The 13,814-nt window shown below is 29.8% G+C and overlaps 1 non-coding gene across 1 annotated transcript; it reads right to left on the bottom strand.

Annotated features, from left to right (window-relative positions):
• Positions 1–13,585: 13,585 nt before the first annotated feature.
• Positions 13,586–13,676, bottom strand: TRNAY-GUA (transfer RNA tyrosine (anticodon GUA)). Its single transcript is given in 2 exon segments — positions 13,586–13,621; positions 13,640–13,676. It is a non-coding gene; the product is annotated as a tRNA-Tyr (tRNA).
• Positions 13,677–13,814: the final 138 nt, after the last annotated feature.

Below are 13,814 nucleotides of genomic sequence, written 5' to 3'. Positions count from 1 at the left end.
AAGAAAATGAAAATTCAACGCTTAACACTCAAGGGACGACATAGGGACACAGACAAGAACAGATCAGCAAGAGAGAGGAGAAACCAAATCATACAGATCTACTCTACGTTACATTACATTTACAAATTTCATTGTGTTTTTTTTCCTCTCACATGTAGAAAATTTTGCTTACTTCCCATCTGTAAAGTTGTCTACAGATGAAAAAGATATATCTGTTTCTATGAAACCAAGGTACTAAGAAATTACAATGAGGTTTTGAGTGGGACCCAGATTTTTACTTCTTTTTATTTTATATATATTTTTGGGAAGGTGGAGGCGGTGGGGCCAGGCAGCTGCCCCCCACCGTACCATGGCGGTCTGCTTGGCGGTGATAAAGGGTATTTTTGTAATTCTGATACTTTGAATTCTTTTTTCTTTTTGGATAATAAATTTTGGAGGGTTTTGTTCGCTCACTCTCCTGGCAAAGGGAGGAACGAGGATTCCTTTTAGACACGAGAGAAGAGAATTAAAAGTTAAAAGTAACACACAAAAGAAGAAACGTTAAAAAACAGGGCGTAGCTGAGTAAAGGGGAGTGTCACATTGAACAGGACAAAATTCTCGCGAGAAATTGGGGGGGGAAGATTTTTGTGAAATGACCAAAATGGGCTTAGGATTTCATATAGTAGAAGCTTTGGGATGGGAAAAACCGATCAATGACAATAAGGAAGAGCTCCTTTTTACAAGGGACGGTTCTTTTCGATTTTGTGTTGTACGTGAAACGGAAAGGGACAGTCTTGAATGAATTCAGTGATGAGAGTGCTATAATCTAACTTCTTCTTCTTCTTATTATTATTATTCTTACTTTTACGTAACTTTACTCTTTAAACTGGCTAATAACATAGCTACGCTAATTATAACAACCAAAAGTTGCCCATCTCTTTTGCTTTTTAGGGATCAAGGTTAGATTTGTAGCTTAATAGAGAAGAAAAAGGGCTATGGGTACTAGTCTCATGGTGGATCAGACACGTACTGGCACCATCAACTTTGGTCTCCCAGGATAATTACAACTTCCTCACTTTACTAACAAGTAATTTACCCAAGACAAATGGTATTGCTCTAAAGTTGACGAAAACTGTCCTACCATGCGTCTTAATGTAACAGTTTTTAATTCCGTAATGCATTTTAATTTTACTAAATTTATAATTGACGTAATAGAAAAGATTACGTAACAATTTGAGTTTCAAGAATTTTTAAATACATTTCTACTATAAAATTGATCGAGAATGGTATAATAAGTTATATTCAAGAATTTCGTGAGTAATATATATGTAACAAGTAACAGTATTTCTATAAAATTAATGAAAAGTGTTCGACTATATGTCTCAATGTAATAACTTTTAACTAGGTAATGTATTTTAATTTTGTTTGAAGTTATAAGTGACGTGATAGAAGGGGTTATGCAACAATGTGAGTTCTCATAATTTCTAAATACATTTCCAGTACAAGATTGGCCAGGAATTGTATAATATATAGGTTTATCTGAGAGTTTCATGAAAAGCATGTAACGGTGAGTCATTATTACGTAAGCTGATGATACAACAGTTAATTAGTTGACCATCAACATTTTCACAGCAGTTAATTAGTTGACCATCAACATTTTCATTTGAAAAAAAAAAAAAAGGAAAGAAAGAAACCCTAAGTTGAACATATTTAAGACAAGTTTGAAAGTGAAGTTTCCTCGATTCCTAACGAATCTTTATTAATTAATTATAGTAAGAACACAATTCCACCATGCTTTTTTTCCTTTCCTATAATCAACAAGCAGTTACAAGGTCGATTGCTCTAACGTTTCTTCAAGACATCATATAGAGTTTCCCATATGCTAAATGTGCAGGCATAGGTAACGATAAAAAGCAGAGTATATATAGACATGTACCTAATCCCTTTTTCGTCCCAATTAACATTTGCAGGCAATGCAATGTATGTTCTTCATACAATAAGGCCAAAAGCATATTCCTTTTCTTGATTCTGTTAGTGTCGGCAGAGGTTCTCATGTAAATATTTGCATCCTAAATGTATGTCAAGTCAATCTCTTTTTATCTTTCCAGAAACAGAGACTAATTCCAGCTTAATTTTATTTCTCAACATATATATATAATGATTAATGAAAATGCCAAGCTGGTTAACATTTAGGCAACAATTAAATGGAACATACAATAAAGCCAATAACTCCTTTTTTTTGTATAATTGGATAATGGGGATTTGAACCCTACTCTTTAAGCAGGAGGATCATGCATCAATCAATAAATCAAATACTCGAGTGCAATAAATACAGCCAGTAATTTATATTTTATTTTTAGTGAAAAACACTTAAGAGTAGATCTACTAGCAGCGTATTGAAAAAAGGGTCAAATCCACTTGAGCAATTTTTATTTAGTATTCGTGACAATTAAGTACTAATTTCAAACCCATGTGAATTTTGTGTTTTAAATTATTATAAACCATCATTCATGGTGTAAATTTGTTAAAATGTGAATCACTGCCAGATCATTTGACTAAGTTATAAAATGTTATAACCTAGTCATATTATTTGGTTAATGTTAGGTATTGAAAGTTCATTTTCGTCTTTGATTATTTTCTCTTTCTCTCTCTTTCCACCCTGTCTTGCATTTTCTTGTATTATGCCAATAAGAAAAACAAAAGAGAAGATTTAAATTTAATTGTTTTAATATTAATTAAATAGTCTTTGGTTGGTCAATTGCTATCATAATCAAAATCATAATATTTCTGTATCAGCAGATTGCATTTAGAGATGTAAATGTAACGTTGATATTCCAACAGATCAGAAAATAATATATTAAAAAAGAAATCAAATGGTTCCAATCTTGCTCTTGTTAGCATTTTATTAATTGTTTTGATATTCTTGCAGCACCAAATCTCATCACTCCCTCTCTCTCTCTCCATAATAATTTCTTGCTGAAAAAAAAATAATTTATATATATATTGCAATTAATTATGATATGTTTCCTGCCTTTAAAAAAAAAATTATGATATGTTTCCAGTGACAGACAGTGATGGACCAGCTAAAACTTAGGTAAGCCAAGGACAATTGATATTGTCAATTGGAAAACTAGTGGAAAACATTCTTTCTTTTTTATTTATTTCTTATTATTGAAAATAAAATCCCATTGGCCCAAAACAAAGTGGGGGGTTTTTGGAACAGTCTAAAATAAATTAACCCTACATAATGCATCAAACACTTTAAAGAAAGGGAGGGTGGGGAGAATATTTTCTAGGCTGTATTATAAGAATCCAAAGCCAAAGGGGGAATTTAGCAAGACATTTAGACATCATGTGTACATGGATGCATCACATGTGCATAGTTTTTCTCTTGGTCTAAAAGTGACAGCTCTCAGGGGAAAAATAATATTAGGCAAGTGGGCCAACTGTGGATGCTTCTTCTGCAGGTAGCCTCTTCTTTAATTCTTTCTTCTTCTTCTTCTTCTTTTTATTTAAAAAAAAAATTAACATGGGAAGTCTGTTGTTGAAGAGAATATCTTGATTAATTTTCAGATGCAAATCTGATGAACTTTTGAGATTTTATTGCACAGTTTGCAGTCGTAAATTATATCATTAATTAATTATGATAATTTTGCACATTTCGTTTTTAGTTATAATTCATCAACATTTTGTTAAAATATGGACAGAACTTGCTTTTTTAACACGTGACATGTTCTGTTTATATTCTAATTACCAAGGTGTCGATGACCAATGAATTTGAAACTATTTGAAAAATCATTTTATATATAAAAAAAAATGAATTGTGTATATCAATATATTTTACTAACAAGTCACAAATTAAAGATGAGATTAACTCTATAAACTCAATAGAGTGGTTAATAAAAGACAAGAGTTAAGTGAATAAGCGGATGATATTCTAGCGTACACTTATAGAAGAATTAGCATCCATAGTTAAGTAGCTATAGGATTTGAAATTTATCCCAGGATCAAAATAACAACAATGATATTGCATGCCATGAATGGAAGATAGATAGATAGATACGACCAACACATTGCTCAGACTGTTGGTAGATAAGATTATAAAACAAGTGACATTATTATCATTAATTATCCTTTTTAATTTTATTATTATTTTTAGTTTGCCTGGTGGTACTGAAATGAGCAATAAGCCAAGGAGGAGGAGGAGGTCAATGAGTAATGAAAACAACCCCCCAACAGCATTGGCAAGTGACAGGCATTGTCATTTTCTTCAAGATGTGAGTCAGTTTTGTACAACTGTAGTCCTCTAATTGTTTCATCCTTTGTCAGATCCACCGACGGTTCTTCGACTCAAATCATGCGTCGGAAAATAGAATTACTTTTTTTTTTTCTTAATTTGCTCCCATCGCATGGCTATTGGCTGCCAAACATTGAGGTATTCACTCCAAGTCCTTGTCGTTAGGACATGATTAAAAGCAGATAAGTTACAGTTGGAGTCCTCACACATGTATTGTTTCGCAGTGCCACAAGTTTCCTCTATTACTTCCATCAAACTATATATTCACCAAAAATGACGTAATTATAGGAGTTAATAAGAAGTAGTTACATGCATTTCTTATTCAAAATTAAGGTAAATTTTAAATCCTGTTTTATTTTATAAATTTAAATTCTCTCATTTCAAGATTCAAATTCGAAACGAAATTAACGAGGTGCTTTCATTTGGGAACAATGAGCTATATAAATTAGAGGTGATAATTCAAACGTTTAGGTGGTTAGTCATCCTTCAAAGTTTAATATTCCAAAATGGTCCAGCCACAACTTTGGGTCACTAGAGGTGTCGGTGGTGGTTTTCTTTTTCCTTTTTACTTTCAAAGTTTAACACATATGGTATATGGTACTCACCAATAACATATTTTCCATATTGGGAACATGAGTGTCATCTTTAAATTGTACATACTTAGTAGAAAAGAAAAGGAGGACCAAAAAGGGTCGAAAGGAAAAGAAAATAATAATTGCCAAGAATATGGAGATGGAATGATGAGACTGTGGATTGGCTTTTGGATTTCTTTTGTGCAACTCAACCCACCATATGTCCATTGTTGTCCCTCCCACATTACTCTTTTTGGAGAGCTTTGAGGTCACAAAGGAACCCAAAATTTTGGGGTAGTTTCTACTTCAAGGGAAACAGTACCAATGAAGCATGGCAAAACTTGATTGGTTCTAGCACTAGGATTTTGATGACCAATAATTAATTGGAAATGCACTTTATTTCTTCTATTTTGGAAATCTATAAATCATCAGGTGGTTTCCACATATACCACTCTTTCTTACTTCTTTTAAGTCATTCCATTTTGGGCAAGGGATTAATTTAATTTAAGTAGCTTACAGCTTTGAAGTTGTTAGTTATAAACTAATCTAAGGAGCCAAATACCCTTTAAGCAATTTTCATTCAATTAATTTAGTTAATGGTTTTTCATGTATTCATGACTTGATTCATAGCAACCACCACCATTGCTCTTTTACATTGAAATAATAATTAGGAGTAACCCAACCCTTTAACGTGCAAGTGTAAGCATTAGATAAGCAAAACATGTTTCACAGAGTGAATTTTTTATAAATTAAAAAATCTTATATATATATAAGAAAATTATTATTGAATATTACTTCACTCAATTGGATGTATGATATAACTCAAAACTTTGATGAGCTTCAAATTACATTGTTCAATAAACAAAAGTAATTCTCAATTGAACAGAGAAAGCAGGGTTCGACCTAATGGTTATTATTTTTCCTAAACGAATTGAGGTTCAAAATTTAAATTCTTGATTCTCTGATACCTCTCATATATATCAAAAGACAAAAATTATCATTGAAAATCAAATTAGTTCGTTCCATAAAACATCGAATTAGTTTGAATTTAACTAAATTAAAATTACATAAATTGATATTTTGGTAAAAGAAATCAAATAGATGACTCAAAAGATTAATAACATAGTTAAAAAAAATTAAACCAAACTATATTGAACCGTGAATATTCAATCAAATTTCATTTTTTAAAGTCGAAAAATTAAGATTTTGTTCGATTGTTACTTATTCTAAAGATACAGGTATAAAATAAAAGTAAATAAGCAACTGACTAATGAAGGCAATAATAATTTAACATAATTATTTTTGCACTAAAAAATAAAAATTCTTTATATTTTTCAAAAAAATATTTACTTCTATATCAAAATACTTTTTTTTTAAAAAATTACTTTTCAAAACAAAATATGAATAAAAAATCAAATAGAACCCAAACTCTGTTTTTCTTTTCCGTATTTTGACTCGTCCTAGGCTGCTTTGGCAATATTTTTAATTGTTGGTCAAGGCCCACTTTGAGGGGTGCCAATAGTTTTATCTCACCTAAAAGCAAGCACCACGGTGACTGCTAATATGAAGAAGAATCATGTGGGAATTGGAAACTTTGGCTTTTGCATTGGATGCTTAATTCTTTTGTCGGCTGCCATCATTGCACAATTCCAAAGTCATTATCCATTATTGTCATGCTTCCTTCTATACCAATAAATTGATAAAAAATATTTTAGCTTACACATGGCAAATTCCCACTTGCTGCCCATTGCCATGTAAATCACCACCAAGCTACACCATAGCAAGTCCTTTGGCTTTACACAAACCCCTAATCAGCTTTGGGTGGGGGGAAATTACTTGTGAGTGCAATTGAGAAGAAAAAAGGACAAGGGAGTGTATTTGACAACAAAATTAGACTGTAAATATAATATAATTACTTTGCAAATGAAATAGTATTACACTTTACAATTTCCTTTTGAACATAAAAAATTCTTTTTCTCGTGACTTCATTTTCCCTAGGTATTAGGATTAGGATAGATGGAACCCTCTTTGTCGTGTAGATGGATGAGAACATGCAACTTCAAAATTTGCACATTGAAATTATCAAACTCATATTTGCCAACCATAGATTACAATAGCTATAATATAAATGTGCAATATGTAGGGGCGTACATGAGATAGTTCCTAGTCCTATGTGCAAAACGAAAATGGTGCTAACAAATTGATTTACATGAATTAATTTATTTGTTTTTTCATGTTCATATAATGATAGAAATCATATACAATCCTATATCACTATTAGCACAAATGGCCAATTACGTTTCATGTAAATTAAAAGTGTTACAATATTACAATTTAAAATAATATTTTCATTGAATTCTTGAGAATTACACTCCTTATCGATTATTGAGTTTAAGATAAAAAAATTATTTTATAAATATAACAAAGGTAAAATATTCTCACTCTCTAACTTTTAATCATAATTTTACGCAAGTTTATTAGTTTTCAAAATAGATAATTCACCTCAAAAAAATATCTTTTGCTAGACATAAAAGTCCAATCGTTAGTCAAACATTAATATTTTCGTTAATTTGATGAGGTGACAATATTAAAGAGATAATTTCATCTTTTATTAATTTTAAAAAATTATTCCTATATAAATTCAAAATTTTCTCATACAAAAAAAATTCTCTCCTCATGAAAGGGGAGCACTGTTGTTCCCAAAGGTACTTCTTTCCCTTGGGGAGCACCTGTCATGGGGTGGTCAATTGACGAATGGGAGTGTCACAAACTCCGTTCCTTTGCTTAAGTATGCAATAGTTCGTGCAGTACTTAAGTGAATACTTCCACACAAGTCAATCAATACTCGGTTATATTTGATCCAACAATAATAACAACAACAAATTAGACTAAGAGAACCCGCATCAAAATCAAAAGGCATACCGAATGACATATATACAACCACTGAGTCATAAAAAAATATTTTATTAATATGAAATTAATTACAAATAGACCAAGACACGCCATCGTTGGGCCATAAGGACAATCCTAGATAATTCGTTACAAATATATCTTTACCAGTGAGACAGCTCAGTAATCCGCTAACTGTTCACTATTTATAAAGAGTTTACGAGATTTTAAAAATATTCTATCAGTAGCCATTACAACACTGGAAATGATGACATTCGTTTCTTAAAGGGTCATTCCCCCTAAAGACTTAATAAGTATTTTTAGAGATGTCACCACGATCCATTACATTATTTAAAAGAGAGACATTTCCCTTACAGGTACAAAAAACTCAATCTTATAGACAATTTTATCCTATCATAATTTTGTACAAGGTTGGTTCATGACAGAGCATTGTCGACCGACTACATTATTTGAAAACAAAAATGAGAGAAAGAAAAAATATATTTTAATTTTTTCATATTTTCTATTAATGATGTTTACATTTTTTAATTTTATTGTTTAAAAATTAATAAATTTACATAAAATTATAAATAAAAAATAAAAAATAAAAATATTTTATTGAGTGTTTTTACCCGACTGATCACAAAACTCACCTTGAATACATAAACAACGAAAAATCCAAAAAAATAACGGCTCGACGTATGAGTGTTTGAGAATTCAATGCGTAACAAATGTCCAAATCATAGCTTCACCAAACTCACAATAAGCTCAATTAATATAAAATTAGACAAAACATTAAAGAGTGTGGGAAGATGAAATGTTAAATTGATACTTTAACGAAATATATTTTCTCGTTTAAGACAACAAATTGATAATGAAAAGGAAGATCTTGATTTCATGCATTTTATTATGGAAATATTACTTCAATGAAAGAAGGCGTAACAAAATGATTGAACAATTTCCTCCAAGCATTCCACTTGGAAGAAAAGGACAAAGCTTTCCCACGTGGCAAGTGGCATGGGTGTTAATCATGTGGTGTTTTATATGGAAAAAAAGGGAAGAAAATTGCAGAGGATAATTAGATTGGATTTTGATGTAACACCCTATTAACCATGTTCTCAAGTTTTTGTTTTGTTCTTTGTCCTTTTGAAAAAGAGTTAAAATCATTGATTTAACACCTTGGTACTAATCATAGTACAAAATAACCAAACTATGACACGTGTAAAAAGAACACAAACACGTAGAAAAGTGGGTCCCAGCACAATTATGAGGGAAAAACAGTCTCATATCTTCCGTCGGTGGGAGAAATAAACCATGAAAAATAAATTTTCTTGTAACAATGCAATCAGCAAATCAGGCTTAACGTGCGTCGTCACTGATCAGAGGACCACATTATATTCTTGGATCGGGCGGTTAATATGAAGACACGGTGTCAGTTTTGTGGGTCGTGATTCTCTCTTTTTTTGGTTTCTGGGAGAGTGTCAAAGGGTACCGCTAGTGACCGGTGATTCGTCCTTTGTCTGTCGCTTTCACTAGCTGTCACCCAGAAAGTGCCTCTCCTACAGTTTGAGCGTTCGTGATTAGCTGATGTCAATTTATACAGTTCAATTTAATATTAAATTAATATTTTTATTTTTTAAAATTAAAAAAATTCCATTGCAGTTATCCATTTGGTCGGTGGGGTTTAAATTAAGTTGGGATTTGAGAAAAGCCCGCGAGGGCTTTTGTGATTTTGCCCACCAAACGGGCGGGAAAAAGTAGCGGGTTAAAGGCCCAAATCAAAATTTTTAAACATAATAGTTGAAATGAGATTTTAGACTATTTAAATAAATTTTTAAAAATTATTTTTTATTATATTTAATCAAATTTTTATATTTTTATTTAACATAAATAAATCTTTTATAACTAATAATTAATTAATTATTATTATTTAAAATATCACTTATTATTTTATATTCACGTAATATTGATATTACGTTAATATGAAAAATAAAAAATATTATATAATCATATTATCATATCAAATTAATATATCACATCATCATTAATTAAAATATGTCAGAATGTTAAATCATTATCAATTATGATATATTAATATGTCACGTCAGTACTATACTGTATAAAATGATAAATGATATTTTGATTAAATCAATAATTAGTTATAAGAATTTATTTGACTTAAAATAAAAGTATAATAGTTTATTTGGTTTAAAAAAGATTTAATTGAATGTAATAAAAATATAAAAACTTATTTAAATTTTTTTAAATAATTTAGAGATTTTTTTGAATATTATGTCAAGTTTTTATTTATTGCATCTCCGTTTCAATTTTGAAATTAAGAGTATGTTTTGTCCAATATTTTACCAATTCTTTTATCATTATTTAAAAAGGAAAATGAAATACTTATCAAAATTAAAATTGATTATTTTAGTCCAACATTTATAAATTGATCCTTTGATAATGAAGTACTAATATATTATACTCCCTTAATTTTATTTTCATTTTTTTATGTGACTCAAAAGTCAAAGTTGTGTAATATTTTTTTGACCTTTAAAAAAAAATAAATATTTTTTATTTTTAAATACTCAATATTCATAATTTTTTTATATATCATATTTATTTTTCATGATTCTTTTTTCCTTTTTTATATTAAAATTTATTGAAAATTAATATTATTATTAAAATTTTTAAAAATTTGTTATAAAAATACACTTGTAGGTGTTTTCATTTAAAAAAAAAAAAAAAATCTTGTGTCATATCAAGTGTGAACAAAGAAATATAAGGACGGTTGAGAACAACATTTAAGAATTTTAATTGAAAACTATGATTTTGCTTTAATCTTTTATTGGAATGGACTAAATTTTTACAATTTTTTTTAAAAGAAAAATCTTCAAAAGTGTTTTAATTTCATAAAATTATTATACATTTGACCATTGTTAATTTTTATGTATAATTAATTTATATTAATTTAAGATTTATTAGAAGTTTTAAGTATAAAATTGTACTTGATTCTTGATACATGACTAGATAACGAAAATAATACTAATCCAATGCACTAAGATTTTTCTGGAATTCTTAGTTTCTTTATAACCGCTAAACTACATTATACATGGTTATTATGGGGATGTATTGTGAGTTTATTTTCTCCTTCTAAGTTGTAGCACAATATTCGCTCTCCATATGCAGGGAGCTTAAAAAACTAGTAAATAAATGCCAACCTCCAAGATAAGTGGGTGAATTACGAGAATCATGTTATAATAATGTCAAGGTTAATTAATTAGTACAAGTACCTTCACCTTTCAAAAACAAAAAAAAAATAAAAATAGTACAAGTACCTTAAAGGTGTGGCCTCGTGGGATTAGCCACTAATAAACTATAACCACGATCCCATTTCATTGCATTCAATCATGGTTGATTCCAACCTTTTGTATTCGTGAAATTAAGGTTGAAAAAAATAAAAACTTGCCATAGGTAACAATGATGATGACTGCCTACAAGAAATCTAAAAAATAGGGTTAAGATTTTTAGTAGATTCTTAGATGCATTATTATTGAGAAAAGGCTACTAAGTGAAAGGAGGTGTTTTGAGCTTTGTACTGATCAATCATCTATTCTTAAGATATGACGGAGTCAAAATTTTACATTTAGAGATGAAAAGTAAAAAATAATATCTATAAAATAATCATACTAAAAGTTATAAGTATATAAAACAAATTAGATGAAAAAAATTTATATAAGAATTATACGTATAAATCTTAAAAATTATTCAAAGAAATCAATCTTAATAATTTACTTAAAAAAATTAATTAGTATAATTATAAATAATTTAATAATGACAATATTTTCAATTTTTAGATAAACTTAATAATAAACAAAAATTAATAAATAAAATAATAAAACTCTCAATGTGAAGCAATCTCTTAAAAAATATTAAAGACTATCAATAAACAATTCAATAGGGAAGCAATTCCCTAAAATTAATCACAAAAATTAAATATAATATCAATAAACAATTAAACGAGGAAGTAAAAAACTTAATTATTTTGTAAAAAAAAACATAAATAATTTGTAAGAAAGCAATCAAGCAAACTGTAAATAAAAAAGTAATAACTAACCTCAAGTGTTTAATCCAATCCTTACTTTGTTGCTTTAAAAAAAATGGCTAATATGGTAAATCTTAAATCAAAATCACCAAAAAAAAATTATTAAATAAAAAAAATTTAAAGTTGAAAATATTAAAAATAACATATGTAAATAAATCAAACTTATCAATTATCATGACATAAAAATTGAATTACTGACTAAAGGTTTTTTGCACGAAAAATGCTGGCAAATGAAAAAGTATAAAAATTATTTTTTTGTTTCTATAGTGTTTTTTTTTTTTAAAAACAAAAGGTAGTGGTTGCGAGATTTTGAAAAAATAAAGTTTTAGAATAATTATATTGTAAAAGGTTTTATTTTAATTTTATTAATATTAGTTGTTGATGGATTCTTGTGAGGTATCTCACCGAATAAAAATTTATTGTAGAGGTAAAATTATAAAGTTTTTTAAAAAATAAAAACATATTAAAAAGTTTTTTAAATTTTTGTAAGGAAAAAATTATAAAACTTTTTAAAAATAAAAATTATAAAACTTTTTAAAAATAAAAATTATAAAATTTTTAAAATTGTTAGGGAGGCAGGGCCTCCACTAGCTCCCTCCCTCCCTCTTTTGATCATGACACGTGGGTTCAAGTCATATGAGTTACTGGATCAATTCCGAAAACTGTCGAAGGTGCAGCATGAGATGCGGAAGCTGCCGGACCAGTTGTAAACACTAAAGTTCAGCACGTGACACATTCACAATGTTGTAACTCTTTTTATTTTGTTTCTAATTTTTTCAATTGATAAAATGTAAAACTAATTTAGTTTTACAGCGATATAAACGAATTGATTCTCAATATATATATATATATATATATATATATATATAAAGGGTTTTTTCTATTTCTTTATTATTGTTAGATTAAGACTAAAATACAACTTTCTGATAATGATCCAATGATCCATTGGAACCCATTACCTAGCAGTTTGTTTTTTTTTTTTTTAATTAAGGGAACCCAAACAGAAATCAAACTTCGATTTGGGGACCAAAATTTTGACTAGGATCAAACCTTTGGTTTTCAGGGGGAAAAGTAGGGAAAGTATCGTGGGATAGTGGATATACAGTCAGAGCCTTTTTCCCTAAATTTGGAATCTGTGTCTAGCAGGGTGTGGTCGTGGCAATAAAAATTTAGGCTTTCATGAAATTCAATGCACCTGTGAAGTCTGAAACAGATCTGTCCTGACCTGTTTCCGGGCGTTATACTCATGAACTCTAACTCCTTTCCCCAATAAAATAAACAAGTGAGGAAAGCTATGAATATGTTTTTCAACAGGACATATTGACTCATCTGTGCTCTCCCACTCACAATTCATCGGTTTTCAACACGCAGATTTGGGTTTGCATTTTGAAATAGATTCTCTAAGATGAACCATCTGATTATTGGGATTTTGTAAGATTTCCACAACTTCTATATTTGCAGGCTATTCTTGTGACTGTGATAGTAGAGGGTAAGCTATTGCCAATGAAAGCAAGTTTCTTAGGCCGGTTTTGATGAGCAGGTGGCATGTCAAAATATGGTAATTGGGCTTTGAATCAGGGATAACTTAGTTTCCTTTGGCTGATTTACTACTTCCAGGTAATCATGTTGTTGAGAATTAGGCATCATCCGGTGTAGGGGCAAGGGGCTAAGCCCAAAGTGTTCAGGCGTTTTCACTGACCTTCTGAGCCCATTAAGAGCCACAAGGCAAGAGAAAAAAAAAGGATTCCGACCTGCCGGATTCGAACCAGCGACCTAAGGATAGCCAAGGGTGGAACCCACTACAGTCCTCCGCTCTACCAACTGAGCTAAGGTCGGTACTGTGACTTGAGCACATGTGTTAACTTTAAGAAGGGCTACGAAACCGTTCCAGTGAAAAATATACCAGTCTTAATTTATACCTTAATTATAACCACTAGTTAAGTTATGCAATCTCTTCAACTTTTCAAATGATAC

The sequence above is a fragment of the Theobroma cacao genome, chromosome 8 (genome assembly GCF_053813885.1).
Source record: "Theobroma cacao isolate CCN51 chromosome 8, ASM5381388v1, whole genome shotgun sequence".
Lineage (NCBI taxonomy): Eukaryota > Viridiplantae > Streptophyta > Magnoliopsida > Malvales > Malvaceae > Theobroma > Theobroma cacao.
This window is presented reverse-complemented; position numbering and strand designations above follow the sequence as displayed.